Raw genomic sequence first — 7,200 nt, 5'->3', positions numbered from 1 at the left:
CCTACGCTCCCCTCCTGGCCGCGCAGCCGGGCAAATCCTACAGCTCCGCGAGCGCCAGCCAATCGCAGCCCCGGGGCGACGACCCGGGCCGGCCCGTATCGGGCCGCTCCGCCCGCGCTGGCGCCCCGGGCTCTCCCCGTCCCCAGGCCCGGGAGGAAGATGCTCTAGTAGGGCAGGGGAGGCCTTGTAGGGGCCCGAAGGCCAAGGCCCAGGCAGCGCTCAGCCCCCAGCCTTGCGCCGCGGCCGCACTCTCCCCCCGCCGGGCCTGGAGACCTCCCCCACCACACTTGGGACGCTAGAGCGCCACGCAAATGAAGGGATGACCCAATTGCTTTCTGGTGGTGATCTGGGGCGGCCTCGACTTTGATTCCCCGCCCAGAGCGAGGGAGCGCCTTACAATGTAGCCCCGAGCACGCCCTGGGGTGCGCTTTCTCCAAGCAGCATCCCTCACCTCCAGTCTGGGCTGGTGACGACCTCGAGGGCACCTCAAAGCCCCGGCAGCTCACAGCCTGGAGGGGGAGAGGCGTCTGCCGGGACGGAACTCAGCCTGGGATGCCCCACCTGGCGGGGATCTTGCCGGCGGAGGAGGCAGCGGTGCAGTTTAAAGGACGAGCCCCTGAGAGGTGTTGGGACCAGGGAGGGCAAGTGGGGAGGGCGCCCAGGAGGGCAGGTCACTCTGCAAGAAATGTGGGGAGGCTCTCAGACTTAGAGAGGGGCCGGGACACACAAGAAGGCACAGTGATCACTGGGCACCTGAAAACGGGCGCAGAGCTCGACTCCCACAGCACCTTGCTCGTTCCACACAGCCGGGGTAGGCTGGCAGGTGGGCAGACCCCCTCCCCTGGCCCCGTCTCCACGGCACGGAGAAGGGCCGGCTCCCGTGCTGCCTGTGACACATGCAGTCACACAGAGCCCCTCACGGCTTCGATGCCCTGCTGCCACTGTCTTGCCTTACTGATCATTTGTTAAAGGGCCTCACAGTTCATTGTGCACCAACCTGGCCTGGAAGTCAGACCCTGCACTTCCAGACACTTCACACTCCCATGCAGACCTGGACTCAAGCCAAGTCACAGATTCCCCGGGTGACTCACATACATGCCCTGGAACACGCACTAGTGTCCCTTGTACTGCTGGTGGGCACACTAGCCTGTCACTCTGGATGGGCACACGTGCTGGTGTACAGACATGTGTGCCAGGAACGGTCTAGAGGGACACACACATACCCATAATAACAGATGAGGACAGTTGTCCCACCCCCAGCTGCGCCCCCATGACTCACACCCCATTGGTGGGGGCAGCATGGTCTCTGGGGCCCCCTGGTGTTGCGGGGAGGCATCAGCATGTACGCCAGATGTCTCCTCCCTATCTGACCCCCTGCCTGCCAGCCCAAAGGCCAAAAAAGAGCTGAACCCCTTCCTCTCAGGGCTCTGGGCCTGGGGGTGTGCCCTGCACCTGGGACTCAGGGCTGCAGTCAAGGCCTACCAGGTCGCCATGGGCGTCCACTGGAAGTGTCCCTCCAACGGGACAGTCCCAGAAACTTCAGTCCAGAGAGGGAAATGCTGGCTCAAGGTCCCTGAGAGTTGAGTAGCTCAGGGGAAGGGGAGGGGAAGGAGGAGGAGTCAGGAGAGAAGGGAAGGGAAAAGTAGGAACTGGGGTGCTGGGGGAGGGGGCATGACACTGACAAGGTGACAAATTAGAGACTGAGTGGTGCAGGGGACAGCAGGTCTAGAGGGCTGTGCAGCGCCAGACAGGACTGTCTGGAGGGCTGTAGGCCCACTGAGGTCCAGCAACCCTGCTGGGCCCTGAGGCCCCCAAGCATGAGCCCTCTGCTGCCCCCTGAGGGTTCTCCCGAGAACTGCAGCTCCGCCCCTAGAGCAGAGCTGGCACTGGCAGGGAGTGGGGACAGGAGAGTCCCAGAGTCCTGGCCTGTCTCACACTGCTGGCCAGCCCAGGGTTTCCCATGGCCCCTCTCCCCTTTTCTCCTCCCAGAGTTCTTTTGCATGTCTGGGCCCTAGGAAAGGGACATAATAGTGACGTGCCAGGGCCCCAGTGGAGAAGCAGGTGGTGGAAGCCCCCACCCAGGCCCTAGAGAGACCAGGGGGCAAGTGGCAGGCGACGAGCCTGGAGACCCCAGTGCCCCAGTCAGCCAGCCCCACAGCCCAAACTGAGGGTGGACACCCAGGAATGTCCATGTGTGAGACTGCGTGTTCGGAGTGTACTTGTGGGCACAGGTGGGCCAAGGGAGGACCCAGTGATGACCCCACCTCAGCCCATATGCCCAACACAGATACTACCCACCCCTATGCAGCACCCCTGCACGCCTGGGTTAGACACACTCAGGGAGGCGCAGCTGGACCTCCGGGGGCCGAAATAAACATGCTGCCAGCGCTGTCCCCTTGAAGAGGCTGGGGGGACAGCAGTGACGGCAGGACTCCCCATGGAGCCCAGGGCTCACCTCTCCATCTCCCAGCACGCTGGAGCGGGGCAGGGAAGGGGCAGATAGGGAGTCGGCCTGCGTTCCCACACCGGGCCCAGCATCCAGGGTGCACTCAGCTCTTTCTCACTATCTGACCCAGCTGTCGCCATCCCAATGCCCCCCACATGAGGCGCCCCTGCTGCCCGGCCGGACTGTGACTTACCTGGGCTTTCCGCAGAGAAGCCAGGTGGCGCTCGGCTGCCCTGCAGGGCCCGTGCTCAGGACAGCCAAGGCGGGCTGCAGCCCTGTGGAAGGAAAGGTGGGCAGGTTAGAGGCCATAGCGGGGGCTCCCTGGGACAGGACCGGCTCCTGCGGGGGCGGGGGGAGGAGCAGCCCTCCACTCAGGACCAGGGAGGGCCAGAAGAGGGCAGCTGGAGGGCGAGGGGGGGTCGCATTGCCAGACTCAGGAGACCAGACCGGGGCATGTGTCAAATAGGGCTTTGCTCCCAGCCTTGGGTTGCTCGTCCCGAGATGCAGGCTTGCGAACACACAGCACCTGTGGGGGCCATGCGCGCAGAGAACACACGTGTTCAGAAGCAGGAACTCACGCACAACACAGGCCATGCAGAGCTGCCGCACCCCCTGGAGGTCAGCCTTCCGTGACCACCTCCCCCAAGACGCTCTGCACCCCACCCGTTCCTGGGCTCCAAGCAGGTATGTGCCCTGAGCCACCGACCTCACTCCCTCCCACCAGAGCCAGCTGGGTGACTCACCAGGCGCGAGCATCTGCCATCGGCATTCACAGGAGGGTCCCGTCCTCCCCCGCCAGCCAGGGTTTGGAGGGGGGGGGACTCCAAGCTCACGCGGGGCGGGGGCAGTTCTGAGGGCATCCCAGCCAGGCGCCCCAATCCTCCCTCCTCAGACCAGCTGCTCCTTGCAGCCGGGGGTGGGGCAGGTGGTTTTCTTGGCAGCCCAGGGCGGGGGGGCCGGGGGTCCACACCACGGCAGGTGTCCTCTCCCTTACCCCCGTCCTGCTGTGCATCGGCCACAGCCCGCCAGTCCACCCAGACCTGTGCCTGGGGCTGACGAGGGGCCACTGAGCAGACCGGGTCCCAGCTCCACCCTGTGTCCTCCCCAGAACCTCAGTGGGGACAGGGGGCACCTGAGCCCAGGGACGAGGCATCCTGGGAGGGGTTTCAGGCCTGGTGAGGCAGCGAGGGCAATGCGGGGGCACATCTCACCCACTTTCCTTGATGGGCCCCCTCCCTAGGAGCTATGGACCCAAGGCCCACAGCAACATTCTAGAAGCTAAAATCCATGTATCATACCCTACCTCCAAGACCTACGCCTCCACACCCCAAGACCTCGGCATCTAGAGGGAGGCAGGAGGGGCCTCCTGGGCCGGGCCTAAAGGGCAGATCCACCAGCAGCCCCCCAAGCCTCCTGGGCCCCGTGCTTGAGGCCGTCCCACAGCCAACACAAAGCTGAGGCTGGATGAGACCACGGCACAGCGTGCTCCCGCCCTCACCCCCAAGGCAGCCCCAGGACCCCCGTGAATGACCTCTAGCCCTTCCGGCCCCCACAGTGCCCCTCCATGAGTCCAGAGCCCCCCACTCCCATGCAGGGCAGCCCAGGCAGAAGCCTGCAGTTGGGGCAGGCTACAGGGCTGAACAGGAGCGGAGCTGTCTCCATCTCTCTGCAGGCCCAGCCTCCTCCTCCAGGGAGCCTCCCTCCCCATCCCTGCGCTGGGCTTCCTTTGCATGCAGGGTCTGACAGGCCTGCATCCCCTAGAGTGGCACCTGCAGCAGGGGCAGGGCGAGGGCGAGCCCCAAGACAAACACACCCAAGGTCCTGGGCCGGGCCTTCTGGGCTCTCCAGGGCTCCAGGGTGGGGAGCAAGTGGGGGACCCCAAGGGAGCCTAAGGCCTGAGAAGGCCATGGGCACCTACCTGGCCAGACCAAGGTCCCACTCAAAGAGGAACCACTCCAAAAGCCGAAACAGAGATGGGGGGTCGCCAGTGGCGTGGCCCACCCTGAGCCCAGCAGCCAAGGGGCAGCAAGGGCCTGGCCGGAAGCACGGTCCCAGCAGAGCAGAGCCGCCACCTCCCAAGGGCCCCTGGCCAAGCAGGCTGGAAGCGGCTTGCAGGAGTCAGGAGGAGACACCCGCTCCGGTGGAGGGGTTCCCTGTGAAGAGGCCACCAAAGGGCCTCCAGACTCTCTTGGGCCCAGCAAGAGCCAACCTCAGGGTCTTCCCCCCGCTTCTGCACCTCCTTCCCATCAGGTATTTCTCTGCTGGAGGTGGTGGTGGAGGGGACACAATTAGGACCCTGAGGGGGCCACCTTTCCACCTCCCACAGGCACTGGGAGCCTCCTGCCTCGGGTAACCAAGTGTGTGCGCACCCCGCTCCGGGCCTCCAAGGCCCCCGCAGTGCAGTGCCCTCGGGGAGCCCCCTTGTCCAGCGGGCAGTCAGCTTAAGGCCAGTCCAGCCTCAGGCACGCCTTCAAACAGCCCCCAGGGCCAAGGGCTAGTGTGGGTACAGCAGGCGAGCGACCCATCCGGCCCTGGGGAGGCACCAGAGCGTGTATGTTCACGGACCCCACCCACCCTGCACACATGCACCCAAACAGGAGGGGACAGGGTCAAGGGCCAAGGGCCAGGCCTGCAAAGCCAGGATCCCCCCCCTCCAGCTGGGCAGCTTCTGGTGCCACCCACGTTACAGATGGAGAAACTGTTGCCAGGGCCAGTGAGCAGGGTCAGCTGACTCCCAGGCCAGGCTGGCCCCGCGGCTGGCCCGTCACAGGGCGATGCTCTGGGCCAGAGCCTCTCAGCAGCAAAAACGTCAACTGCCGATCTCTCCTTGGCGCCTGCTGCCCTGCAGTGACCCTCTTGTGGCAGGAAGTGCGGCTCACGGGTTCCCAGCCGCATGTGAGCATGGCCCGCCCTCTCTCCCGATGCTTCCCACCGCTGGGGACAGGATACCCCATTCTCAAGAAACTGGCACTGTTTCTGGCCGGAGGCCTGGGCCACATATGTGCCCCCCCACCCCCCACCAGTGCCCTCGGCCCCATGGCTCCCTGCTGCCCACCCTGAGCGGAGCCTGCCCGATGGCCCAGCTACTCCCACAACAGTCACACCGAGGAGTGAGGAGCATGGTCACCCAGGACAGGGGCAGGGCGCAGGGCTGACCTCTGAGGCTCCCCAGCGTCCCCTGGTCGGGGCTGAGCCAACGCAGAGTAGAGACAGACGACAGGACCGAACGCCCGAACACCGTGAACACCTAAGTTGAAGGCACACACACAGGCTAAGGTGGGGCGGCCATGATGCTCCCCAGGGCTTCTCCTCAGAAGTCAGAGCGCTGGAGGGAGGAGCCGGGAAGAGGAGGCCACCACCGCCCCCAAAACTACACACACAGCTCTCAGAATTCCAGGAATGTCAACTTGGCTCTAGCCAGGATCAGGGCGGGAGGCTCATTCCCCTCACTCTTACAGAGTAAACAACTGCTCTGGGCAGGAGCATGGGTGGGGCAGGCCCTGGGCTCCTCCTCCAGGAAGCCTTCCCCCGCTCTCCAGCTCCCCAAGGTCCACCCAACTGAAGCCTAGACCCCCTCCCCTGTGTCCCTCACCTCCACAGTTGCCAGCAGCCTCTGCAGCTGAGCCTGGGTCTGTGACTCAAGGTCCCCCAAGCCTGTCCCTCTGTCCAGGGACAGGATGTGCGTCCAGTGGGGCGGTGGGGGGGGCCGGCAGCTGGGAAGGGAAGTGGCCTCACTCGTGGCTCCGCACGTGGCAGCGTGCGAGATGACAAATGCACTGGGCAGACCATCCAGGACCCAGGCAAAGGTGGGGGCACAGGCTCCAGGCAGGCAGCAGCTCTGGCCAGCCCCACCCAGGCACCAGGGGACCCTCCATTTCCCTGCCCCTCAACTAAGGCCAGAATCCATCATCCACCTGTGAGAGAGCAGTTAACTGATGCCTGGGACTCAGCACAGGCCCTACTCACCCCTACCGGGGATCCAGATGCCCCAGGCCAGGGACCCCAACAAGCACCCTCTCCACACACATCTACTCACAGGTGCCACCCTGTAACACATCCATCTCCCACAGCCCAAAAGTTTACCTTCTCCGGGGAGCCTTCCCTGCCTCTAACTGCATGCTGCTCTTTCCCGTCTCCAGCCCCAAGATCCGGGAGCTCTCCTCACCCCATTTCCAGAGATCCAGCTTCGCCTTCCTCTAAATCCTCTGTGGCTCCTGCCCCTTAACCCCAGCTCCACCACCTACTCTGGCCCTAGTACAAATCTGTGGCCTTGGGCTGCCTGGCAGGTATAGCCTCCAGGCCTCTGTCCAAGGGGTCCCTTTGCCAGGATCAATCCACTCCCTTACACACCCCGTTGAAATCGTGCTTTTCAAGTTCAGCTCAAAAGGCACCTCTTCCACGACGCCCTCTAGCACCACCCTCTGCAGCTTCCCCTTCCCCGAGTTCTTAGAGGCCCGACGTCTGCAGATCAGAGGCTACCTAGCACTGCCTGGCCCAGGTGCGTGCAGACCCATCCTGCACCTCCTCCTAGACCCTTCCTCGGGAGGAAGAGGGGGGACGCGGGCCGAAGAGGATGGCTGCGCCGCTACGGGAGAGGAGCTGCCGCGGAGCCCGCCGCGTCCTCCCGCCGCCAGGGCTACAGGTTACTGCCCGGCCAGGACCGACACGGCGCGGGCGAGCGGGCCAGGCCACGGCTGAGCACGGGACCGCCAAACTCTGCCGCAGAGACCTCCGGGAGCGAGCGGGCAGGGGCT

The 7,200-nt window shown here is 64.8% G+C and overlaps 1 protein-coding gene across 4 annotated transcripts in view; it reads right to left on the bottom strand.

Moving 5' to 3' along the window:
* Nucleotides 1-6,629, bottom strand: part of TSPAN4 (tetraspanin 4) — a 23,673-nt gene extending 17,044 nt beyond the window's left edge. For 2 of the 4 annotated variants that reach the window (XR_003900390.1, XM_029915436.1), the window contains exons 1-2: nt 6,039-6,141; nt 2,640-2,721 (exon numbers count right to left, since the gene is read on the bottom strand). The gene's annotated coding sequence lies outside the window, so the exon portion shown is untranslated. Of the gene's footprint in view, nt 1-451; nt 677-2,639; nt 2,722-6,038; nt 6,142-6,611 lie in introns of those variants that run through there. The other 2 variants (XM_029915438.1, XM_029915437.1) reach the window with 2 other exon arrangements.
* Between the last annotated feature and the right edge of the window lie 571 nt (nt 6,630-7,200).

Source organism: Suricata suricatta, chromosome 11, assembly GCF_006229205.1.
Source record: "Suricata suricatta isolate VVHF042 chromosome 11, meerkat_22Aug2017_6uvM2_HiC, whole genome shotgun sequence".
NCBI lineage: Eukaryota > Metazoa > Chordata > Mammalia > Carnivora > Herpestidae > Suricata > Suricata suricatta.
Note: the sequence above shows the minus strand (reverse complement) of the source record. Positions and strands in the feature narration are given on the sequence as shown.